Here is a 26,817-nt window from a genome sequence, read left to right as displayed (position 1 = left end):
GGTGACGTCGACGACAGGGGGTGGGGCTGCGGTGACGTCGACGACAGGGGGTGGGGCTGCGGTGACGTCGACGACAGGGGGTGGGGCTGCGGTGACGTCGACGACAGGGGGTGGGGCTGCGGTGACGTCGACGACAGGGGGTGGGGCTGCGGTGACGTCGACGACAGGGGGTGGGGCTGCGGTGACGTCGACGACAGGGGGTGGGGCTGCGGTGACGTCGACGACAGGGGGTGGGGCTGCGGTGACGTCGACGACAGGGGGTGGGGCTGCGGTGACGTCGACGACAGGGGGTGGGGCTGCGGTGACGTCGACGACAGGGGGTGGGGCTGCGGTGACGTCGACGACAGGGGGTGGGGCTGCGGTGACGTCGACGACAGGGGGTGGGGCTGCGGTGACGTCGACGACAGGGGGTGGGGCTGCGGTGACGTCGACGACAGGGGGTGGGGCTGCGGTGACGTCGACGACAGGGGGTGGGGCTGCGGTGACGTCGACGACAGGGGGTGGGGCTGCGGTGACGTCGACGACAGGGGGTGGGGCTGCGGTGACGTCGACGACAGGGGGTGGGGCTGCGGTGACGTCGACGACAGGGGGTGGGGCTGCGGTGACGTCGACGACAGGGGGTGGGGCTGCGGTGACGTCGACGACAGGGGGTGGGGCTGCGGTGACGTCGACGACAGGGGGTGGGGCTGCGGTGACGTCGACGACAGGGGGTGGGGCTGCGGTGACGTCGACGACAGGGGGTGGGGCTGCGGTGACGTCGACGACAGGGGGTGGGGCTGCGGTGACGTCGACGACAGGGGGTGGGGCTGCGGTGACGTCGACGACAGGGGGTGGGGCTGCGGTGACGTCGACGACAGGGGGTGGGGCTGCGGTGACGTCGACGACAGGGGGTGGGGCTGCGGTGACGTCGACGACAGGGGGTGGGGCTGCGGTGACGTCGACGACAGGGGGTGGGGCTGGTGGGCTAGCTGTCAATCAACCCTGGGGGGTGTGTCGCTGTCAATCAAAATCAGGGGATGTCTGTGTGCGCGCGCGCCGAAAAAATTTTGCTAATTAGCTCATTTGCATAATTAGTGACGTCATGTGCATAATTAGGGGTTAATTGGGGGGTAATTAGTACTCCAGATGGGAGTAGACTGTGGTGATGATTAATAATTATTGGTTGCTACTCCCATCTGGAGTACTAATTGGGGGGGCTATATAGTATATGGGATGTATATACACCCTATATACTATATATAGTATATAAATAAAAAGAATAAAAATAATAAGTCTGGTGCAGCAGTAGGGGTTTTCAGGCGGCCAGGGAGTAAATATTTTTATTTTAAATTTAAAGTTTTTTTTAATATTTATTCCCTGGCCGCCTGAAAAGCCCTACTGCTGCACCAGAGAGAAAGGAAAAGAGAGAAAAAGACAGAGAGAGAAAAAGACAAAGACAGAGAAACAGAAATAGAGACAGAGAGAAATAGAGACTAAGAGAAATAGAGACAGAGAGAAATAGAGACAGAGAGAAATAGACAAAGACAGAGAGAAATAGACAAAGACAGAGAGAAATAGACAAAGACAGAGAGAAATAGACAGAGAGAGAAAAAGACAAAGACAGAGAGAAATAGACAAAGACAAAGAGAAATAGAGACAGAGAGAAATAGACAAAGACAGAGAGAAATAGAGACAGAGAGAAATAGACAAAGACAGAGAAATAGAGACAGAGAGAAAATGACAGAGACAGAGAGAAATAGAGACAGAGAAAATGACAGAGACAGAGAGAAATAGAGACAGAGAAAAATAGACAAAGACAGAGAAATAGAGACAGAGAAAATGACAGAGACAGAGAGAAATAGAGACAGAGAGAAATAGACAAAGACAGAGAAATAGAGACACAGAAATAGAGACAGAGAAAAATAGACAGACAGAGAAATAGAGACAGAGAGAAAATGACAGAGACAGAGAGAAATAGAGACAGAGAGAAATAGACAAAGACAGAGAAATAGAGACAGAGAAATAGAGACAGAGAAATAGAGACAGAGAAATAGAGACAGAGACAGAGAAATAGAGACAGAGAGAAATAGAGACAGAGAGAAATAGACAAAGACAGAGAAATAGAGACAGAGAAATAGAGACAGAGAAATAGAGACAAAGACAGAGAAATAGAGACAGAGAGAAAATGACAGAGACAGAGAGAAATAGAGACAGAGAGAAATAGACAAAGACAGAGAAATAGAGACAGAGAAATAGAGACAGAGAAAAATAGACAAAGACAGAGAAATACAGACAGAGAAAATGACAGAGACAGAGAGAAATAGACAAAGACAGAGAAATAGACAAAGACAGAGAAATAGACAAAGACAGAGAAATAGACAAAGACAGAGAAATAGAGACAGAGAGAAAATGACAGAGACAGAGAGAAATAGACAAAGAGAGAAATACAGACAGACAAAAAGACAAAGACAGAGAGAAATAGAGATGGAGAGAAAATGACAGAAACAGAGAGAAATAGAGAAAGAGAAAAACACAAAGAGAGAAATTGTCTATTTCTCTCTGTCTTTGTCTAAGACAGAAAAAGACAAAGACAGAGAGAAATAGAGAAATAGACAAAGACAGAGAAATAGAAAGAAACAGAGAAAAACACAGAGAAACAGACAAAGAGAGAGAAATAGACAGAGCCAGAGAGAAATAGACAGAGAGAAATAGAAAGGAAGTGAAATAGAGAGTGAAATAGACACAAAGACATACAGAGAAACAGGGTTAGAGAAAAATAGAAATCAAAAGAGAAAAACAGAGAAACAGCATGAGAGAGAAAGAGTGAAACAGTTAGAGTGAAAGCAAAAGACAGACTGAAACAGACTGAAAGCAAAACAGACAGAAAAAGAGAGTTAAAGAGAAAGAGAAACAGAAAAACATCTAGAAATAGAATAACAGAGAAAAATTAAGAGTTAAGAGAGAAAGAAGCAGAATTAGACAGAAAAGGAAATAGCATGAAGGTGTAGAGAGGAAAATAGACTTACCTTGAGGTAGGAAATAGAATAAATGACTCTGACACCAAATAAACACAGGAGCCAAATGGGGGAGAGGGGGGCACGGGGTATCTTTATTGGGGGGGCAGGGGGGCATCTTTATTAGGGTATATTCAGCTTTTATTGCATGAATGGGTTTCTTTACACTTTAGTAAACATACAGAAACAACAGATACAAATGCAAATACAGATACAGTCCATAGGCACACCTATAAAATTACAATTTACATACAGAGCAATACATTGAAATACAGCAGCAAATGCCAATACAGAACAATACAAGGCAATACAAGCCAAATGACTATTAACACAATAGAACCATTTTTCAAAATCTGAAACACTCATTATATCTTGTTTTATTGTTACAGGAAACCCAAAACAAAAGCAGCACACATAAAACATAACAATCGTCCACCGCACACACCTCCTTCAGCATGCGCACCGTGCACCCTCTCTCGCCTCTCAATCCCCTACCGTCAGCACACACTCGCAACGCTCCTCGGGAACGTGGTTCCCGGGAGCCCTGAAAAAATCAGCCTGCCTGACGAAAACCCCGGTCCCTAGGCCGTCGGCACCCAAACTTTGGCGATGAACGTCGCCTCGCAGACCGGCCGGGACCGAGGAAAAAAAAAACCCAGCCGGGGGGAAAAAAAAAAAAACCCCCCCGGCTGGGGATTTTTTATTCTAAGTTTAAAATGTGTTGAAAAACCTGGAAGGCAAAAGTCACACACACAAGGTTAGAACCAGTCAACATGCACACAAACCCACCCTCTCTCACCTCTCAATCCCCTACCATCAGCACACACTCGCACCGCTCCTCGGGAACGTGGTTCCCGGGAGCCCTGAAAAAATCAGCCTGCCTGACGAAAACCCCGGTCCCTAGGCCGTCGGCGCCCAAACTTTGGCGATGAACGTCGCCTCGCAGACCGGCCGGGACCGAGGAAAAAAAAACCCAGCCGGGGGGAAAAAAAAAAAAACCCCCCCGGCTGGGGATTTTTTATTCTAAATTTAAAATGTGTTGAAAAACCTGGAAGGCAAAAGTCACACACACAAGGTTAGAACCAGTCAGCACACACACTCGCACAGGCAAACCCAAGCAGACAGACAAGTCTCAGACATACACAGTCACTCTTCAGCTTACCCAGTAGATTCCAAGAGACTCCGTAGCATCAGCAACCACAGAGAGACTAATCCTGCCCGGAGACCTGCAAGACAACGACAGGTGGTCAACAAGTGGTTACCTGACAGCTAGGCATCATCCCCCCTCAGGGCCCATACCTTCTCTACCCAAAACTCCACAGAAAAAAGATGAACTGCAAAGCCCTACAACTCTTCTACCTAACTGTGACTGTGCCAGGGCAGGGCAGCTCAAGCATAAGTCATACAGTAGGATACAGCAACATCATGACTTAGAGTGCAATACAAACACAGTCACTTTCAATACAATACAAGCACAGTGACTTTGAGTGCAATACAAGCACAGTGACTTAGAGTGCAATACAAACAGTCACTTGCAACGCAAACAGAGTCACTGGCAGTGCAATGCAAACAGAGTCACTTGCAATACAAACAGAGTCACTGGCAATACAATACAATACAGAGTCACTTGCAATACAATACAATACAGAGTCACTTGCAATACAATACAATACAGAGTCACTTGCAATACAATACAATACAGAGTCACTTGCAATACAATACAAACACAGTCACTTGCAATACAATACAAACACAGTCACTTGCAATACAATACAAACACAGTCACTTGCAATACAATACAGAGTCACTGGCAATACAATACAAACAGAGTCACTTGCAATACAATACAAACAGAGTGACTTGCAATACAAACAGAGTCACTGGCAGTGCAATACAAACAGAGTCACATGCAATACAATACAAACACAGTCACTTGCAATACAATACAAACACAGTCACATGCAAGACAATACAGAGTCACTGGCAATGCAATACAATACAGAGTCACTGGCAATGCAATACAATACAGAGTCACTGGCAATGCAATACAATACAGAGTCACTTGCAATACAAACAGAGTCACAGGCAGTGCAATACAAACAGAGTCACAGGCAATACAATACAAACAGAGTCACAGGCAATACAATACAAACAGAGTCACAGGCAATACAATACAAACAGAGTCACTGGCAATACAATACAAACAGAGTCACTGGCAATACAATACAAACAGAGTCACTGGCAATACAATACAAACAGAGTCACTGGCAATACAATACAAACAGAGTCACTGGCAATGCAATACAATACAGAGTCACTGGCAATGCAATACAATACAGAGTCACTGGCAATGCAATACAAACATAGTCACTGGCAATACAAAACAAACATAGTCACTTGCAATACAAAACAAACATAGTCACTTCCAAGACAAACATAGTCAGTTCCAAGTCAATACAAACAAAACTGCTCACTAGACTAAGTGCCTAAGCTGTTAAGAGGACGCGCCAGAAGCTCGGGAAGCCGAGTGAAGAAAGCGATGACTGCCGGGTGACCGTGGCGATGCCTCCGGATGAAAGGCAACCTCGTCGGGTGAACACGTCCGCTACGCCGCCGAGACTCAAAGACTGCTGACGACGCAAAACACGCTAGAATGCTGAACTGCCCTGCCCGGCAAATGCTCCGGCGAGACCGAGTGGAAACCCTCTCCCATTACTTCAGAGGGACCCATCCCACTAGGGCCCTCTCTTCTAAGCTAATGTGAAATTGCCTCCCACTTCCAAAGTTTTTTCCCCTGCACCCAAACACAAACCCCAACACTTATCTTTTGGAAGACGAGCGGACAAAATCCATCCTCCGAGGACTTCGGCGCTGCCGTATCCAAACTTAGGCTCTGCACCTCCTCTCAATACCTAAGACAACAAAGTACAAACTGTGAAAATTGTGTGACAGGAAACTAATCCCCAGGCTTTCCAAGCACCTCTGCCCCAACTCACCTCAGATACTGATTTGGCTCCACAGTCTACCCAGAGGGTACCTGCAAAAGGAAAAGGTACACATTTAGCATGCTGCTACACACCCCATGCCTATGGATCACCCCTAATGCCTAAAAGCCAACTTACCCGCTTGCCCCTAATCCTTGGCATGTGTAGGACAGTAGCAGCACCTGCAAAGACACAAAGAAAACAGCAGGCTGAGTCACTGAGAAAACACAATCACCACAATCTAACAGAACTCAGTAATACATAAAGCTCAAGCTGATACCCACCAAGTCACTGGCATCCAGGACCAGGAAATCTTGCAAGTGGACCACCTAAAATGAAAGTAAATTAAACAGTGGATGTTAGAGTTACACCAGAAATTGAGACCTGAGCAATGACAGCAGCTTCCATCCACCAGTTAATGCTCACCTAGGCAGCTGATCCTGGACTGCCAAGCTCCCGCTTTACCTCCTAAAAATAAAAACAAAAAACAAGGCTGTAGCAGAGTCACAATGTACATCCCCCTGGCAAAACCAAACTGGGACTGACTTAAACTCACACCCACCTGGCCGCTGCCAGCCTGAGCCACGACAACCTAACAAGCAGACCACCTGAAATAAAACAAAAATCAACAGTGGATGGTTAGACTTGAGCCAGAAATGGAGAGCGGAGCAACAACAACAGCTGCTGTCCACCAGTGAATGCTCACCTGGCGCGCTTCTCCTGGACTGCCAATATCCTGCATAAGCTCCTAAAAACAAAGACAAAGGTCAGGGCTGTATCAGAGCCACCATTTACACCTCCCCTGCAAAGACCGACAGGGACTGACCTTCTCGGGGGAACCAATGAATCCCACAGGGGCTGCTCTGCCACAGGGTTAAACCATCTGCATCTGAAAGAAAGTTAGGACAAGAGTCAAAGGGCTGCAGGATAACTTGACAGCTCCAGACATCTTGGGTCAATCTACAGATCCCACCTAGAAGCCAATGCACCCTGCATTTCAAATTTGTCCTATTACCCCTACACCCAGCTGTGCTGCAGGGCAGAGCAGCTCCGGGCCAAATACACACCCACACCCGTGACACAAGACGCAACAAACAAAGGGACGCGACAGGGAAAGAAAACTCTCGATGAGAGGAATGACCCTGAGGACCGAGAGAACTCGGGAGCAGATGACCGAGGTAAGCTGAAAGGAGAGCTGACCGGGCTCAGAGAAACCTGCAGGAAAAAAGATGCTAAGGGGATGAATTATCCCAAGAACCGCAAAGATGGACGCTCGAGAATGCTCCGGTCACACTCTGCTACCTAGCTTTGCATTCTTACAAGTCCTAATCCACCGGAATGGATGCTGGTGGTGCTCGGCTGTCAGTACAGCTCAGAACAAGACCTGGAAAGACATTGGACTGGATGCTTCTGAAGAGAGATACGATGCCCATGCCTGCCCGAGCTCCCGAGTCGATGGTCCGAGGGCATCGGCACCTGGCCGAGGAACTGAGAGTCCTAAGAGGCTAAGAGGGATGCCAGGGTTTTTGGTAGGCCCCTTGAAGGGCTAAGGCAAAAGACATGAAACAAAGAGTGCGCAACAAACGAGGGACACGACAAGCACCGGGACTGCTCTGCCCTGCACACCTCAGTGGTGAGATCAAAAGGGAGACTTTCCCTGTAGGAAGCCTAAGGGGCCGCTTCCTGGACAACCCCAGCTCCAAACCCAACTGAAAAACCACTCCCGGTTGAAAGCCGACCCGGCCCCCCACTTTCGTCCCCTCCGTGGCTCGGAGCCCTCCACTTATCTCTCAGACATCTGAAGATGCAGAGTCCAGGCAGGTGAAAAGGAAGGCTGGCTCTCCCTCAGGGAAATTCCTGGTAACACCAGGCTGCTCTCTCTTAGTCAGCTGCAATAAAGAAAAGCAAACATCACTGTGTGATCTTAGCAGCACAGCGCCCAAACCCCAACAATTCTGCTACTCACCATCTCTTGAGAACGCCCAGGCCCTCAAGCCCGCTGCCTCAGCCGTGCTTGGAGAGTCATGCCATCGTCCTGGGGTAGGTCTGGATTAAGAACACACAAGGGATTTGACAGTGCTGAAACTTGACAGGACCCTCTCTCCTCCCTGCCTCCCCAACTCCTCAGCTGTTATCAAAGCCTACCTGGAAAGCAGCTTCAAACAGAGAAATTGAGGCTTGATCACACAGTCCTGTAATGCTTCTGAAGGGCTCACAAAAAAAGGTGCCCAAGTTCATGATCTCATGGCAGAGGGTACTTCAGCAGAAGAAGAGTGGACCACCTAAAACACAATAATAGAAGCTTAGAGGTGCACCAGAAATTGAGACCTGAGCGATTACAGCCACTTCCATCCACCAGTCAATGCTCACCTAGGCAGCTGGTCCTGGACTGCCAAGATCCCGCTTTACCTCCTAAAAATAAAAACAAAAAACAAGGCTGTAACATACTCACAATGTACACCTCCCCAGCAAAACCAAACTGGGACTGACTTAAACTCACACCCACCTGGCCGCTGCCAGCCTGAGCCACGACAACCTAACAAGCAGACCACCTGAAATAAAACAAAAATCAACAGTGGATGGTTAGACTTGAGCCAGAAATTCAGACGGGAGCAATAACAACTGCTTCGGTCCACCGGTCAATGCTCACCTGGCGCGCTTCACCTGGACTGGCAATATCCTGCATAAGCTCCTAAAAACAAAGACAAAGGTCAGGGCTGTATCAGAGCCACCATTTACACCTCCCCTGCAAAGACCGACAGGGACTGACCTTCTCGGGGGAACCAATGAATCCCACAGGGGCTGCTCTGCCACAGGGTTAAACCATCTGCATCTGAAAGAAAGTTAGGACAAGAGTCAAAGGGCTGCAGGATAACTTGACAGCTCCAGACATCTTGGGTCAATCTACAGATCCCACCTAGAAGCCAATGCACCCTGCATTTCAAATTTGTCCTACTACCCCTACACCCAGCTGTGCTGCAGGGCAGAGCAGCTCCGGGCCAAATACACACCCACACCCGTGACACAAGACGCAACAAACAAAGGGACGCGACAGGGAAAGAAAACTCTCGATGAGAGGAATGACCCTGAGGACCGAGAGAACTCGGGAGCAGATGACCGAGGTAAGCTGAAAGGAGAGCTGACCGGGCTCAGAGAAACCTGCAGGAAAAAAGATGCTAAGGGGATGACTTATCCCAAGAACCGCAAAGATGAACACTCGAGAATGCTCCGGTCACACTCTGCTACCTAGCTATGCATTCTTACAAGTCCTAATCCACCGGAATGGATGCTGGTGGTGCTCGGCTGTCAGTACAGCTCAGAACAAGACCTGGAAAGACATTGGACTGGATGCTTCTGAAGAGAGATACGATGCCCATGCCTGCCCGAGCTCCCGAGTCGATGGTCCGAGGGCATTGCCACCTGGCCGAGGAACTGAGAGTCCAGAGAGGCTAAGAGGGATACCAGGGTTTTTGGTAGGCCCCTTGAAGGGCTAAGGCAAAAGACATGAAACAAAGAGTGCGCAACAAACAAGGGACACGACAAGCACCGGGACTGCTCTGCCCTGCACACCTCAGTGGAGAGATCAAAAGGGAGACTTTCCCTGTAGGAAGCCTAAGGGGCCGCTTCCTGGACAACCCCAGCTCCAAACCCCCGCCCGGTGGAAAGCCGACCCGGCCCCCCGCTTTCATCCCCTCCGTGGCTCGGAGCCCTCCACTTATCTCTCAGACATCTGGAGATGCAGAATCCTGGCAGGTGAAAAGGAAGGCCGCCTCTCCCTCAGGGAAATTCCTGCTAACACCAGGTTGCTCTCTCTTAGTCAGCTGCAATAAAGAAAAGCAAACATCACTGTGTGGTCTTAGCACCGCATCGCCCAAAACCCAACAATTCTGCTACCCACCGCCTCTTGAGAACGCCCGGGTGCTCGGGCCCGCTGCCTCGGCCGTGCTTGGAGGGTGATGGCATCATCAGGGGGTAGGTCTGGATTAAGAGCAGACAAGGGATTTGACATTGCTGATACTTGAGAGGACCCTCGCTCCTCCTCTCCTCCCTGCCTCCCCGACTCCTCAGCCGTTATCAAAGACTACCTGGAAAGCAGCTTCAAACGGAGAAATCGAGGCTTGATCACACAGTCCTGTAATGCTTCTGAAGGGCTCCAAAGAGAGGGACCCGGTCCATCACCTCATTGGAGAAGGGACTTCAGCATAATGACAGCAGACTGCCTAAAACAGACAAAAACACAACCTTAGAGTTGCACCAGATATTGAGACCTGAGTGATAACAGCTGCTTCCATCCACCGGACAATGCTCACCTGGGCCACTTCACCTGGACTGCCAATATCCCTCTTTACCTCCTAAAAAAAAAAGACAAAAAACAACGCTGTAACACAGTCATCATTTACACTGCCCCGGCAAAGGCAAACTGGGACTGACTTAAGCACACACCCTCTTGGCTGCTGGTATCCACGACCGGGACATTTCACAAGCGGGCCACCTAAAAATAAGAAAACAAACAGCAGATATTAGATTTTCACCAGAAACTGAGACCTGAGCAACAGCAACCGGTTCTGTCCGCAGATCAATGCTCACCTTGCACGCTTCACCTTCACCGCCAACATCCTGCTTTACCTCCTAAAAATAGAGACAAAGAAACAGGCAGTAACAAGGGCACCAATTACACTGCCCCTGCAAAGACAAACTGCAACTGACGTAAGCTGACACCTACCTGGCCGCTGGAATCCACAAACAGGACATCTCAAAACCAGACCACCTGAAAAAAAAAAAAAAATCCCAACAGTGGATGGTTAGAGTTGCACCAGAAATTGACACCGGAGAAATAACAACTGCTTCTGTTCACCGGTCCATGCTCACCTTGCCCGCTTCTTCTGGACTGCCAATATCCTCCATTAGCTCCTAAAAACAAAGACAAAGGTCAGGGCTGTAACAGAGCCACCATTTACACCTCCCCTGCAAAGACCGACTCGGACTGACCTTCTCGGGAGAACCGACTCCACCGATAGGGGCTGCTCTGCCACAGGTTTAATCAGTCTGCATCTGAAAGAAAGTTAGGACAAAAGTCAAAGGGCTGCAGGATAACTTGACAGCTCCACACATCTTGGGTCAATCTACAGATCCCACCTAGAAGCCAATGCACCCTGCATTTCAAATTTGTCCTATTACCCCTACACCCAGCTGTGCTACAGGGCAGGGCAGAGCAGCGCTGGGCCAAATACACACCCACACCCGTGACGCAAGACGCAACAAACGAGGAGACACGACAGGGAAAGAAAAAATCTCGAAGAGAGGAATGACCCTGAGGACCGAGAGAACTCGGGAGGAGATGATCGAGGTAAGACGGATGGAGAGCTGACCGGGCTCAGAGAAACCTGCAGGAAAAAAGATGCTAAGGGGACGACTTATGCCAAGAACCTCAAAGATGGACGCTCGAGAATGCTCCGGTCAGAATCCTCTCCCTAGCTTTGCATCCTTACAAGTCCTAATCCACCGGAATGGATCGTGGTGGTGCTTGGCTGTCAGTACAGCTCAGAACAAGACCTGAAAAGACAGTAAACTGGATGCTTCTGAAAATAAATACGATTCCCATGCTGGCCTGAGCTCCCGAGTCGATGGTTTGATGGTATCGGCGCCTGGCCGAGGAACTGAGGGACCGGAGATGCTAAAAATGATGCCGGGATTTTGATGGCCCCTTGAAAAGCCACAGAAAATTACATGAAATACAAGACACTCAAAAGACACAGAGTGCACAACAGACAACTGACAGGACATGCACCGGGACTGGACTGCCCTGCACCACAGCATTGGGATCAAAATTAAGGCTTCCCCTTGACAGCTAACGGGATCGCTGAGTGGGGCTGGACGACACTGCGCGCCGGACCGCACGATGCGGACGGGGACCGTTCTGCCTTGCGTGCCCCGTAGTTGCTATTGAAGTATAGCCGTTCCCTTCGGCTGTCCTAAGTGGCCCCTTAAGGGACACCCCTGTCCCCTCTGGTAGCTGTTAAACCGGACCCATAAATTTCTGACACCCCTGTCGTCCTATCTCGAGGCCGTGGCCCCTGACTTATCTTTGAGATGACCGGTAAGGTGAATCCACGTTGGACTGGAAATAAGTCTGTCTCAGAAGGCCCTCCGATCGCCGATTAGCCTCTTAGCTATGAAAAAGAAAAATGAAAATCGATGCACGAATTTAGCGGCACGTGCGCCGAATCCCGAGGGGGCGGCCGCTCGCCCTCGCCTAAGCGTGCCCGGGTCCTCGAGTCTGTGGCTTCGTCCCGCATCTAAGCCTAGGGCTGTTACAATGTCCGGTACCTGAGTTAGCAGGGGGCAAAACTGTAGGGCAGGTCTGTGAGCAAAACTTAGGTGCTCACATTTACGTATCTTAGGTGCTCTTCTGTGCTATAAGACAGATAAATGCAGCTGCTATTACTTGCAAAAAAGCCTTGGGGGAGGCCCTCAAATGCAGTTCATTCCTCATTTTGCTCCCTTCAAAACCTGCTAACTCTCAACCGGGTACCCTGAACGTAGTCCTCGCCTTACCGATCGGAAGCCTGGATCTCGGTCGTTGCCTCTGACGTGTACAGTGGCCCTTTTGAGGTGACAAATCTTCTGAAAGAATCTGGAAGATCGTGCTGGATGTGACCTATAACTTCAGGAGTACTGCTCCTCCTAAAAGAAAATGAGAACAAACCCAGAAATTACAAAAGCGCCTTTCCTCCCCTGAAGGTGCAAACAAAACCCCTGAACTTAAATACTCCCTGTATTTGATAGCATCTTCTTTGTAGTGTCCTCAAAGCTCCTGTTATTTGTAGGTACCCAAAAACACCTAACAAAAATAAGCTGATAGAGCCTCTTCGCTGAAATGAGAGAAGAGCTCTTACCCTGGCTGATTCCCAGGAGGGAATGAAGCCCCTTGGCAAAAGCTGGGGTTAATATACCCCTGATTGGGCCCGCCCCTCGTTCCCAGAATGCCCGGGAAAAGGGAGGAGGCAACTCCCACGGGGTATAAAAGCTCTCGAAGGAGCTGCAGCTGTTTGGCTCCTCTGACTCAAATGCAAGGTAAGTACAGGGCTCGACAGAGAAAAAAACTCCTCGGGGTAATAATGCTATTTTTCTGTTTTGGCTGTAATGACTTCAGGCTACAGGGCAAAAATAAAACTTAGTGTTTTAGTAACATAGCAAGATAGTAATTTGGGTAATTTGCTGTTGACGGGGGTAATTATTCCTGGGTGACTGCAATTAGTATTCCACGAGTGACTAAGTAGGATGACAAAGAACAGTAAGATTATGAATGCTGTAAGGCTCATTAGCACCTCTAAGTAAGGATATTCATGTATTAATTACAAAGGAAAACAAAATAAACTCCCAGGTGGTGTTAAGCTTATATATACGCCTGGGTTGCTCCCATCTGAGATAGGTGTTACCGGGGTACCCGTTCGAGTGCAACTGAAGTCCAATTTTAAATCCTTAAAATGCTGAAAAAGGCACGGGTTCCTTCAACTTAAAATTAGCATATGGGCAGTTACCTCTGCTTAAACTGTGACGTGGAAAATAAATGGCTTGTGCCCCTTAACTTAATCTCCTAAAATTTTTGGAAAAGAGGAGTTTCCTTCAGTTTAAGTCTCTCCAGGGAGGAGAAAAAAGGGGAGTTTTCCCTAAAATTCAAGCCCTTAAAAAGCAGAGACAGCTAGGCCCCTCTGAACTAGCACCTCCCCGCCGGGGTGTGCCCAGGAAACCCTCTGAAGACAGGGGGCATTGTGGGATGAGGTCGAGAAAGATCCCGCAGATTGTTCGTTCCCCTGCGTGACCCTTCGTCTGCTCTGAAACGCTGGGGTGCTAGGCTTCCGTTCTGTGGAAGAGAACTGTTCTTCTTGTGGCCGGTGGCCGAGATGGAAGTTCTATCCCCAGAATTCCCTATGTCCTAAGTTTGTAAGTATTTAGGAAATTCTTCCCAGACTGTAAGCAATTACCAGAAATATTTACTTAGGAATCCTTACTGAATTGTGTTTCTGTTGAGGTCTTCTATGTATCCCTTAAGGAGCCAAGGGGGTGGCCAGGTGACTGATGTCTAATCCTGACCGGCCCGGAGCAAACCGGAGTCCTGCTGCCGGTGGCTGGTCCGCCCTAAATTACAGTAACATATTAATGTAATTTATAAGAACTCCCTTTGCCTATTAAACAAATTTTCCAGGATGATCCAGGGAAGAGATCTGCTCCATCCTTAGTTTGGGAAATGCCAGTTCTCAGATCCATCTAGGCAGAAAACTACTAAAAGTATTTGCTTGTTTTTTACTACATCTAGCTGTATGATGAAAATAGATGAATGGTCATTAGGTAAAAACTTTTCAGAGGGCAAAATATTTCACACAGATCCCATTTTGACAGTATGGCAGTTTTGGGGATTAGGAATCCCATCCATAGAAGACATCAAAGAAATGATACTTTGCAACTTGATATTTAGAAATTGTCTTAGAGATGTTATAACTTAATATTCTAACATTATGAAATAGAATGGTTTTGGCATGTTGAAACTGGGTGATTCTGGTATTCCGGAACCCATCCCGTATTTTGCAATGGAGACTTTGAAACGTACATGTTTAATACTTTGAAACCTGGTGAACACCTATATGAAATCCAGGCAGAGTAATGTTTCTGAATCTAGATGGAGAGAGATGAGGGTTGTAGCAATGTTGCAAGCAGATTGACGGACATCTTATAAAAACGACATGTAACTGCTTTCAAATTAGGGGAGTTACTTTTTTCAATCTAGGGCAGGCAGGATTTTTAGGGTCAGAGGAGAAGTCTCCCTGCAAAAATTACCGATAGAAGAATATTTCACCCAAACCCAATAAACCAAAACTAGGATTCAGGGAGGGTACATACTACCAGTGGACTATAAAAACAGACATCAGGACCCTAAGGGGGTGACTTAACTTTCCCACAAAAGGAACGTCCAGTCAGGTCTAAGGCCTTCTACATGGAACTAGACTTCTAGAAAATAGAATGCTGAATGCATCAGCATTGCACCAAGACCCATGCTACTAGAAGCAGAATGCCAGACTGGCCGTGGAGTGCCAAACACCTCCTAAAAACTGAAATCAGGAATGTGATAGGGTGAGTCCAGCTTGCCACACAAAAGGGCCACTGATGTTGAACAGAGCGCTATGCCCAGGAGTGGACTTATGCCATCTACAAATCTAAACATAGCTACACTTCTCCCAGAGCCAAGGTGCCAGAAGCTGGAACCCTAACTGTCCTTCGAGTGCCAAATGTCTCCTACAACCGAACATTACGAACCTCTAGGAGTGAGTTTCTGTTCCATCAGAAGAGAACCACCGTTCCTGCACAGAACTCTCTGCCACGGAGTGGGCTGCCAAATGATAAAATTAACTTCAGCACAGGACATCTGCCAGATCCAAACTGCCAGAAGCTGGAACCCTTACTGTCCTTGGAGTGCCAAATCTATCCTATGAACTGACATCAGGAACCTGATGGGGTGAGTTTAGGTTCCCACAAAAGACCCACCTTTCCTTCAGAGACCTCTGTGCCCCAGATTGGGCTTCTGCCTCTTAGAATTCTGAACAACACACTTTCTCCCAGATCCACGCTGTCAGTACCTGGAAGCCTGGCTCCCCTGAGACGGCCAAATGGCTCCTTAAAACGAACAATCTGAACCAGGGGGTTTGTTTAGTTTCCCCAGAAAAAGGGACACCATTCCTGCACAGAGCTCTGAGCCCAGGAGTGAGCTTCTGCCACTTACAATTCTGAACACTGCTGCACTTCTCCCATGGCCAAGCTGCCAGAATCTGGAGCCCTAACTGTCCTTCGAGTGGCAAATGTCTCCTACCACCTGATATGAGGAACCTGGTGCGGGCAGTTTAGCTTCCCACCGAACAGAGGCACCACGGCTGCACAGAACTCCCTGCCCCGGAGGGGGCTTCTGCCTCCTAAAAATAAGTTAAGCACAGGATATCTGCCAGACCCAAGCTGCCAGATGCTGGAACCCTAACTGTCCTTGGAGGACAAAATGTCTCCTACAACCTGAAATGAAGGACTTGGAGGAGTGAGTTTAGCTTCCCACAGAAGAGAGCCACCGTTGCTGCACAGAACTCTCTGGAGCCAAATTGGGGTTCTGCCTGCTAAACATAAAGTCACCACAGGATACCTGCCAGATCAAAGCTTTCAAAAGTTGGAAATCTAACTGTCCTTGGAGTGCCAAATGTCTCCTACAACCTGACATTAGGAACGTGGAGAGGTGAGTTTAGCTTCCCACAGAAAAGAGCCACCATTCCTGCACAGAACTCTCTGCCCCAGACTGGGCTGCTAACTCATAAAATTAAGTTCAGCACAGGACTGCTACCAGATCCAAGCTCCCAGACGCTGGAACCCTTACTGGCCTTGGAGTGCCAAATCTATCCTATAAATTGAAATCAGGAACCTGATGGGGTGAGTCCAGATTCCCACAGAAAAGGGGCGACACTTCCTGCACAGAGCCCTCTGACCCAGAGAGGACTACTGCCTGCTAAAAATAAATCCACACCGGATATCAGCCAAATCCAAGCTCCCAGAGGCTGGAACTCTAACTGTCCTTGGAGTGCCCAATATCTACTACAACCTGACATCAGGAACTTGGAGGGGTGAGTTTAGCTTCCCAGAGAAGAGAGCCACTCTTCCTGCACAGAACTCTCAGCAACAGAGTGGGCTGCTAACTGATACAAATAAGTTCAGTACAAAACTTCTGCCAGATCCAACCTTAGAGAAGCTGGAACCCTTACAGTCCTTGGAGTGTCCAATGTCTCCTACAACCTGACATTAGAAACTTAGGGGGTGAGTATAGCGTCCCACAGAAGAGAGCCACTGTTCCTGCACAGAGCTCTGTGCCCGGGAGTGGGCTTCTGCCACTTAGAATTCTGAACAGTGTACTTACTCCCGCAACCAAGCTGCCATGAAGCTGAAACCCTAGCTACCCTTAGACTGCCAAACACCCCCTGCAAACTTACATCAGGAACTTGGAGGGGTGAGTTTAGCTTTCCACAGAAAAGACCCACCGTTCCTGCAAAGAACTCTCGGCCACGGAGTGGGCTGCTAACTGAAAAAAAGAAGTTCTGCACAGGACTTCTGCCAGATCCAAGCATCCAAAAGCTGGAACCCTAACTGTCCTGCGAGTGCCCAATGTCTCCTACAACCTGACATTAGGAACTTAGTCGGTGAGTATAGCTTCCCACAGAAGAGAGCCACTGTTCCTGCACAGAGCTCTGTGCCCGGGAGGGGGCTTCTGCCACTTAGAATTCTGAACAGTGTACTCACTCCCACAACCAAGCTGCCAAGAAGCTGAAACCCTAGCTGCCCTTAGACTGCCAAACACCCCCTGCAAACTGACATCAGGAATTTGGAGGGGTGAGTTTAGCTTCCCACAGAAAAGACCCCCCGTTCCTGCACAGAACTCTCGGCCACGGAGTGGGCTGCTAACTGATAAAAATAAGTTCAGCACAGGACTTCTGCCAGATCCAAGCATCCAGAAGCTGGAACCCTTACTGGCCTTGGAGTGCCAAATGTCTCCTACAGCCTGACATCAGAAACCTGCTGGGGTGAGTTTAGTTTCCCACAGAAAAGACCCACAGTTCCTGCACAGAGATCTGTGTCCCGGAGTGGGCTTCTGCGACTTAGAATTCTGAACAGTGCACATTACTCCCAGAACCAAGCTGTCAGAAGCTGGAACCCTAACTGTCCTTGGAGTGCCCAATGTCTCCTACAGCCTGACATCACGAACTTAGTCGGTGAGTTTAGCTTCCCACAGAAAAGACACACCGTTCCTGCACAGAACTCTCCGCCACGGAGTGGGCTGCGAACTCAAAAAAATAAGGTCTGCACAGGACTTCTACCAGATCCAAGCATCCAAAAGCTGGAACCCTAACTGTCCTACGAGTGCCCAATGTCTCCTACAACCTGACATCAGGAACTTAGTCGGTGAGTGTACCTTTCCACAGAAAAGACCCACCGTTCCTGCACAGAACTCTCGGCCACGGAGTGGGCTGCTAACTGATAAAAATAAGTTCAGCACAGGACATCTCCCAGATCCAAGCATCCAAAAGCTGGAACCCTAACTGTCCTTGGAGTGCCCAATGTCTCCTACAGCCTGACATTAGGAACTTAGTCGGTGAGTATAGCTTCCCACAGAAGAGAGCCACTGTTCCTGCACAGAGCTCTGTGCCCGGGACTGGGCTTCTGCCACTTAGAATTCTGAACAGTGTACTTACTGCCACAACCAAGCTGCCATGAAGCTGAAACCCTAGCTGCCCTTAGACTGCCAAACACCTCCTGCAAACCGACATCAGGAACTTGGAGGAGTGACTTTAACTTCCCACAGAAGAGATCCACCGTTCCTGCACAGAGCTCTGTGCCCGGGAGTGGGCTTCTGCCACTTAGAATTCTGAACAGTGCACATTACTCCCAGAACCAAGCTCTAAGAAGCTGGAACCCTAACTGTCCTTGGAGTGCCCAATGTCTCCTAAAACCTGCCATTAGGAACTTAGGGGGTGAGTATAGCTTCCCACAGAAGAGAGCCACTGTTCCTGCACAGAGTTCTGTGCCCGGAAGTGGGCTTCTGCCACTTAGAATTCTGAACACTGCTGCACTTCTCCCATAGCCAAGCTCCCAGAAGCTGGAACCCTAACTGTCCTGCGAGTGCCCAATGTCTCCTACAACCTGACATTAGGAACTTCAGGGGGTGAGTTTAGCTTCCCACAGAAGAGACCCACAGTTCCTGCACAGAGCTCTGTGTCCCGGAGTGGGTTTCTGCCACTTAGAATTCTGAACAGTGTATTTACTTCCACAACCAAGCTGCCATGAAGCTGAAACCCTAGCTGCCCTTAGACTGCCAAACACCCCCTGCAAACTGACATCAGGAACTTGGAGGGGTGAATTTAGCTTTCCACAGAAAAGACCCACCGTTTCTGCACAGAACTATCGACCACGGAGTGGGCTGCGAACTGAAAAAAATAAGTTCTGCACAGGACTTCTACCAGATCCAAGCATCCAAAAGCTGGAACCCTAACTGTCCTGCGAGTGCCCAATGTCTCCTACAACCTGACATTAGGAACTTAGTCGGTGAGTATAGCTTCCCACAGAAGAGAGCCACTGTTCCTACAGAGCTCTGTACCCGGGAGTGGGCTTCTGCCACTTAGAATTCTGAACAGTGTACTCACTCCCACAACCAAGCTGCCATGAAGCTGAAACCCTAGCTGCCCTTAGACTGCCAAACACCCCCTGCAAACTGACATCAGGAACTTGGAGGGGTGAGTTTAGCTTTCCACAGAAAAGACCCCCCGTTCCTGCACAGAACTCTCGGCCACGGAGTGCGCTGCTAACTGATAAAAATAAGTTCAGCACAGGACTTCTGCCAGATCCAAGCATCCAGAAGCTGGAACCCTAACTGGCCTTGGAGCGCCAAATGACTCCTACAGCCTGACATCACGAACTTAGTCGGTGAGTATAGCTTCCCACAGAAGAGAGCCACTGTTCCTGCACAGAGCTCTGTACCCGGGAGTGGGCTTCTGCCACTTAGAATTCTGAACAGTGTACTTACTCCCACAACCAAGCTGCCATGAAGCTGAAACCCTAGCTGCCCTTAGACTGCCAAACACCCCCTGCAAACTGACATCATGAACTTGGAGGGGTGAGTTTTGCTTCCCACAGAAAAGACCCACAGTTCCTGCACAGAACTCTCGGCCACGGAGTGGGCTGCTAACTGATAAAAATAAGTTCAGCACAGGACTTCTGCCAGATCCAATCATCCAGAAGCTGGAACCCTTACTGGCTTTGGAGTGCCAATGTCTCCTACAGCCTGACATCAGGAACCTGCTGGGGGGAGTTTAGTTTCCCACAGAAGAGACCCACAGTTCCTGCACAGAGTTCTGTGCCCGGGAGTGGGCTTCTGCCACTTAGAATTCTGAACAGTGCACATTACTCCCAGAACCAAGCTGTCAGAAGCTGGAACCCTAACTGTCCTTGGAGTGCCCAATGTCTCCTACAACCTGACATTAGGAACTTAGTCGGTGAGTATACCTTCCCACAGAAGAGAGCCACTGTTCCTGCACAGAGCTCTGTGCCCGGGAGTGGGCTTCTGCCACTTAGAATTCTGAACAGTGTACTTACTCCCACAACCAAGCTGCCATGAAGCTGAAACCCTAGCTGCCCTTAGACTGCCAAACATCCCCTGCAAACTGACATCAGGAATTTGGAGGGGTGAGTTTAGCTTTCCACAGAAAAGACCCACCGTTCCTGCACAGAACTCTCGGCCACGGAGTGGGCTGTGAACTGAAAAAAATAAGTTCTGCACAGGACTTCTGCCAGATGCAAGCATCCAAAAGCTGGAACCCTAACTGTCCTGCGACTGCCCAATGTCTCCTACAACCTGACATTAGGAACTTAGTCGGTGAGTATAGCTTCCCACAGAAGAGAGCCGCTGTTCCTGCACAGAGATCTGTGCCCCAGAGTGGGCTTCTGCCACTTAGAATTCTGAACAGTGTACTTACTCCCACAACCAAGCTGCCATGAAGCTGAAACCCTAGCTGCCCTTAGACTGCCAAACACCCCCTGCAAACTGACATCAGGAACTTGGAGGGGTGAGTTTAGCTTTCCACAGAAAAGACCCACCGTTCCTGCACAGAACTCTCGGCCACGGAGTGCGCTGCTAACTGATAAAAATAAGTTCAGCACAGGACTTCTGCCAGATCCAAGCATCCAGAAGCTGGAACCCTTACTGACCTTGGAGTGCCAAATGTCTCCTACAGCCTGACATCAGGAACCTGCTGGGGGGAGTTTAGTTTCCCACAGAAAAGACCCACAGTTCCTGCACAGAGCTCGGTGTCCCGGAGTGGGCTTCTGCGACATAGAATTCTGAACAGTGCACATTACTCCCAGAACCAAGCTGTCAGAAGCTGGAACCCTAACTGTCCTTGGAGTGCCCAATGTCTCCTACAACCTGACATTAGGAACGTAGTCGGTGAGTATAGCTTCCCACAGAAAAGACCCACCGTTCCTTCACAGAACTCTCGGCCACGGAGTGGGCTGCTACCTGATAAAAATAAGTTCAGCACAGGACTTCTGCCAGATCCAAGCATCCAGAAGCTGGAACCCTAACTGGCCTTGGAGCGCCAAATGTCTCCTACAGCCTGACATCACGAACTTAGTCGGTGAGTATAGCTTCCCACAGAAGAGACCCACAGTTCCTGCACAGAGCTCTGTGCCCGGGAGTGGGCTTCTGCCACTTAGAATTCTAAACAGTGCACATTACTCCCAGTACCAAGCTGTCAGAAGCTGGAACCCTAACTGTCCTTGGAGTGCCCAATGTCTCCTACAACCTGACATTAGGAACTTAGTCGGTGAGTATACCTTCCCACAGAAGAGAGCCACTGTTCCTGCACAGAGCTCTGTGCCCGGGAGTGGGCTTCTGCCACTTAGAATTCTGAACAGTGTACTTACTCCCACAACCAAGCTGCCATGAAGCTGAAACCCTAGCTGCCCTTAGACTGCAAAACACCCCCTGCAAACTGACATCATGAACTTGGAGGGGTGAGTTTAGCTTTCCACAGAAAAGACCCACCGTTCCTACACAGAGCTCTGTGCCCCGGAGTGGGCTTCTGCCACTTAGAATTCTGAACAGTGCACATTACTCCCACAACAAAGCTGTCATAAGCTGGAACCCTAACTGTCCTTGGAGTGCCCAATGTCTCCTACAACCTGACATTAGGAACTTAGTCGGTGAGTATAGCTTCCCACAGAAAAGACCCACCGTTCCTGCACAGAACTCTCGGCCACGGAGTGCGCTGCTAACTGATAAAAATAAGTTCAGCACAGGACTTCTGCCAGATCCAAGCATCCAGAAGCTGGAACCCTTACTGGCCTTGGAGCGCCAAATGTCTCCTACAGCCTGACATCAGGAACCTGCTGGGGTGAGTTTTGTTTCCCACAGAAAAGACCCACAGTTCCTGCACAGAGCTCTGTGCCCGGGAGTGGGCTTCTGCCACTTAGAATTCTGAACAGTGCACATTACTCCCAGAACCAAGCTGTCAGAAGCTGGAACCCTAACTGTCCTTGGAGTGCCCAATGTCTCCTACAACCTGACATTAGGAACTTAGTCGGTGAGTATACCTTCCCACAGAAGAGAGCCACTGTTCCTGCACAGAGCTCTGTGCCCAGGAGTGGGCTTCTGCCACTTAGAATTGTGAACAGTGTACTTACTCCCACAACCAAGCTGCCATGAAGCTGAAACCCTAGCTGCCCTTAGACTGCCAAACACCCCCTGCAAACTGACATCAGGAATTTGGAGGGGTGAGTTTAGCTTTCCACAGAAAAGACCCACCGTTCCTGCACAGAACTCTCGGCCACGGAGTGGGCTGTGAACTGAAAAAAATAAGTTCTGCACAGGACTTCTGCCAGATGCAAGCATCCAAAAGCTGGAACCCTAACTGTCCTGCGACTGCCCAATGTCTCCTACAACCTGACATTAGGAACTTAGTCGGTGAGTATAGCTTCCCACAGAAGAGAGCCGCTGTTCCTGCACAGAGATCTGTGCCCCGGAGTGGGCTTCTGCCACTTAGAATTCTGAACAGTGTACTTACTCCCACAACCAAGCTGCCATGAAGCTGAAACCCTAGCTGCCCTTAGACTGCCAAACACCCCCTGCAAACTGACATCAGGAACTTGGAGGGGTGAGTTTAGCTTTCCACAGAAAAGACCCACCGTTCCTGCACAGAACTCTCGGCCACGGAGTGCGCTGCTAACTGATAAAAATAAGTTCAGCACAGGACTTCTGCCAGATCCAAGCATCCAGAAGCTGGAACCCTTACTGGCCTTGAAGTGCCAAATGGCTCCGACAGCCTGACATCAGGAACCTGCTGGGGTGAGTTTAGTTTCCCACAGAAAAGACCCACCGTTCCTACACAGAGCTCTGTGCACCGAAATGGGCTTCTGCCACTTAGGATTCTGAACAGTGCACATTACTCCCACAAGAAAGCTGTCAGAAGCTGGAACCCTAACTGTCCTGCGAGTGCCCAATGTCTCCTACAACCTGACATTAGGAACTTAGTCGGTGAGTATAGCTTCCCACAGAAGAGAGCCACTGTTCCTACAGAGCTCTGTACCCGGGAGTGGGCTTCTGCCACTTATAATTCTGAACAGTGTACTCACTCCCACAACCAAGCTGCCATGAAGCTGAAACCCTAGCTGCCCTTAGACTGCCAAACACCCCCTGCAAACTGACATCAGGAACTTGGAGGGGTGAGTTTAGCTTTCCACAGAAAAGACCCCCCGTTCCTGCACAGAACTCTCGGCCACGGAGTGCGCTGCTAACTGATAAAAATAAGTTCAGCACAGGACTTCTGCCAGATCCAAGCATCCAGAAGCTGGAACCCTAACTGGCCTTGGAGCGCCAAATGACTCCTACAGCCTGACATCACGAACTTAGTCGGTGAGTATAGCTTCCCACAGAAGAGAGCCACTGTTCCTGCACAGAGCTCTGTACCCGGGAGTGGGCTTCTGCCACTTAGAATTCTGAACAGTGTACTTACTCCCACAACCAAGCTGCCATGAAGCTGAAACCCTAGCTGCCCTTAGACTGCCAAACACCCCCTGCAAACTGACATCATGAACTTGGAGGGGTGAGTTTTGCTTCCCACAGAAAAGACCCACAGTTCCTGCACAGAACTCTCGGCCACGGAGTGGGCTGCTAACTGATAAAAATAAGTTCAGCACAGGACTTCTGCCAGATCCAATCATCCAGAAGCTGGAACCCGTACTGGCTTTGGAGTGCCAAATGTCTCCTACAGCCTGACATCAGGAACCTGCTGGGGGGAGTTTAGTTTCCCACAGAAGAGACCCACAGTTCCTGCACAGAGTTCTGTGCCCGGGAGTGGGCTTCTGCCACTTAGAATTCTGAACAGTGCACATTACTCCCAGAACCAAGCTGTCAGAAGCTGGAACCCTAACTGTCCTTGGAGTGCCCAATGTCTCCTACAACCTGACATTAGGAACTTAGTCGGTGAGTATACCTTCCCACAGAAGAGAGCCACTGTTCCTGCACAGAGCTCTGTGCCCGGGAGTGGGCTTCTGCCACTTAGAATTCTGAACAGTGTACTTACTCCCACAACCAAGCTGCCATGAAGCTGAAACCCTAGCTGCCCTTAGACTGCCAAACATCCCCTGCAAACTGACATCAGGAATTTGGAGGGGTGAGTTTAGCTTTCCACAGAAAAGACCCACCGTTCCTGCACAGAACTCTCGGCCACGGAGTGGGCTGCGAACTGAAAAAAATAAGTTCTGCACAGGACTTCTGCCAGATGCAAGCATCCAAAAGCTGGAACCCTAACTGTCCTGCGACTGCCCAATGTCTCCTACAACCTGACATTAGGAACTTAGTCGGTGAGTATAGCTTCCCACAGAAGAGAGCCACTGTTCCTGCACAGAGATCTGTGCCCCGGAGTGGGCTTCTGCCACTTAGAATTCTGAACAGTGTACTTACTCCCACAACCAAGCTGCCATGAAGCTGAAACCCTAGCTGCCCTTAGACTGCCAAACACCCCCTGCAAACTGACATCAGGAACTTGGAGGGGTGAGTTTAGCTTTCCACAGAAAAGACCCACCGTTCCTGCACAGAACTCTCGGCCACGGAGTGCGCTGCTAACTGATAAAAATAAGTTCAGCACAGGACTTCTGCCAGATCCAAGCATCCAGAAGCTGGAACCCTTACTGACCTTGGAGTGCCAAATGTCTCCTACAGCCTGACATCAGGAACCTGCTGGGGGGAGTTTAGATTCCCACAGAAAAGACCCACAGTTCCTGCACAGAGCTCGGTGTCCCGGAGTGGGCTTCTGCGACTTAGAATTCTGAACAGTGCACATTACTCCCAGAACCAAGCTGTCAGAAGCTGGAACCCTAACTGTCCTTGGAGTGCCCAATGTCTCCTACAACCTGACATTAGGAACGTAGTCGGTGAGTATAGCTTCCCACAGAAAAGACCCACCGTTCCTTCACAGAACTCTCGGCCACGGAGTGGGCTGCTACCTGATAAAAATAAGTTCAGCACAGGACTTCTGCCAGATCCAAGCATCCAGAAGCTGGAACCCTAACTGGCCTTGGAGCGCCAAATGTCTCCTACAGCCTGACATCACGAACTTAGTCGGTGAGTATAGCTTCCCACAGAAGAGAGCCACTGTTCCTGCACAGAGCTCTGTGCCCGGGAGTGGGCTTCTGCCACTTAGAATTCTGAACAGTGTACTTACTCCCACAACCAAGCTGCCATGAAGCTGAAACCCTAGCTGCCCTTAGACTGCAAAACACCCCCTGCAAACTGACATCATGAACTTGGAGGGGTGAGTTTAGCTTTCCACAGAAAAGACCCACCGTTCCTACACAGAGCTCTGTGCCCCGGAGTGGGCTTCTGCCACTTAGAATTCTGAACAGTGCACATTACTCCCACAACAAAGCTGTCATAAGCTGGAACCCTAACTGTCCTTGGAGTGCCCAATGTCTCCTACAACCTGACATTAGGAACTTAGTCGGTGAGTATAGCTTCCCACAGAAAAGACCCACCGTTCCTGCACAGAACTCTCGGCCACGGAGTGCGCTGCTAACTGATAAAAATAAGTTCAGCACAGGACTTCTGCCAGATCCAAGCATCCAGAAGCTGGAACCCTTACTGGCCTTGGAGCGCCAAATGTCTCCTACAGCCTGACATCAGGAACCTGCTGGGGTGAGTTTTGTTTCCCACAGAAAAGACCCACAGTTCCTGCACAGAGCTCTGTGCCCGGGAGTGGGCTTCTGCCACTTAGAATTCTGAACAGTGCACATTACTCCCAGAACCAAGCTGTCAGAAGCTGGAACCCTAACTGTCCTTGGAGTGCCCAATGTCTCCTACAACCTGACATTAGGAACTTAGTCGGTGAGTATACCTTCCCACAGAAGAGAGCCACTGTTCCTGCACAGAGCTCTGTGCCCGGGAGTGGGCTTCTGCCACTTAGAATTGTGAACAGTGTACTTACTCCCACAACCAAGCTGCCATGAAGCTGAAACCCTAGCTGCCCTTAGACTGCCAAACACCCCCTGCAAACTGACATCAGGAATTTGGAGGGGTGAGTTTAGCTTTCCACAGAAAAGACCCACCGTTCCTGCACAGAACTCTCGGCCACGGAGTGGGCTGTGAACTGAAAAAAATAAGTTCTGCACAGGACTTCTGCCAGATGCAAGCATCCAAAAGCTGGAACCCTAACTGTCCTGCGACTGCCCAATGTCTCCTACAACCTGACATTAGGAACTTAGTCGGTGAGTATAGCTTCCCAGAGAAGAGAGCCGCTGTTCCTGCACAGAGATCTGTGCCCCGGAGTGGGCTTCTGCCACTTAGAATTCTGAACAGTGTACTTACTCCCACAACCAAGCTGCCATGAAGCTGAAACCCTAGCTGCCCTTAGACTGCCAAACACCCCCTGCAAACTGACATCAGGAATTTGGAGGGGTGAGTTTAGCTTTCCACAGAAAAGACCCACCGTTCCTGCACAGAACTCTCGGCCACGGAGTGCGCTGCTAACTGATAAAAATAAGTTCAGCACAGGACTTCTGCCAGATCCAAGCATCCAGAAGCTGGAACCCTTACTGGCCTTGAAGTGCCAAATGGCTCCGACAGCCTGACATCAGGAACCTGCTGGGGTGAGTTTAGTTTCCCACAGAAAAGACCCACCGTTCCTACACAGAGCTCTGTGCACCGAAATGGGCTTCTGCCACTTAGGATTCTGAACAGTGCACATTACTCCCACAAGAAAGCTGTCAGAAGC

The 26,817-nt window shown here is 49.5% G+C and overlaps 3 long non-coding RNA genes across 3 annotated transcripts; all 3 read right to left on the bottom strand.

Moving 5' to 3' along the window:
* Positions 1-5,223: 5,223 nt before the first annotated feature.
* Positions 5,224-6,537, bottom strand: LOC136305462 (uncharacterized). Its single transcript, XR_010725337.1, has 5 exons — positions 6,404-6,537; positions 6,262-6,306; positions 6,116-6,159; positions 5,990-6,030; positions 5,224-5,905 (listed from the first exon to the last, which is right to left on the bottom strand). It is a non-coding gene; the product is annotated as an uncharacterized lncRNA (long non-coding RNA).
* Positions 6,538-6,948: 411 nt separating this feature from the next.
* Positions 6,949-8,532, bottom strand: LOC136305461 (uncharacterized). Its single transcript, XR_010725336.1, has 5 exons — positions 8,484-8,532; positions 8,348-8,389; positions 8,123-8,259; positions 7,944-8,023; positions 6,949-7,866 (listed from the first exon to the last, which is right to left on the bottom strand). It is a non-coding gene; the product is annotated as an uncharacterized lncRNA (long non-coding RNA).
* Positions 8,533-9,632: 1,100 nt separating this feature from the next.
* LOC136305460 (uncharacterized) lies at positions 9,633-11,032 on the bottom strand. The gene is made up of 9 exons (XR_010725335.1): positions 10,967-11,032; positions 10,847-10,888; positions 10,701-10,745; positions 10,565-10,606; positions 10,421-10,469; positions 10,288-10,329; positions 10,063-10,197; positions 9,876-9,955; positions 9,633-9,798 (listed from the first exon to the last, which is right to left on the bottom strand). It is a non-coding gene; the product is annotated as an uncharacterized lncRNA (long non-coding RNA).
* Positions 11,033-26,817: the final 15,785 nt, after the last annotated feature.

This window comes from Chamaea fasciata, unplaced genomic scaffold (genome assembly GCF_029207755.1).
Source record: "Chamaea fasciata isolate MVZ Bird 193981 ecotype frontalis unplaced genomic scaffold, bChaFas1.0.hap1 SCAF_426, whole genome shotgun sequence".
NCBI lineage: Eukaryota > Metazoa > Chordata > Aves > Passeriformes > Sylviidae > Chamaea > Chamaea fasciata.
Note: the sequence above shows the minus strand (reverse complement) of the source record. Positions and strands in the feature narration are given on the sequence as shown.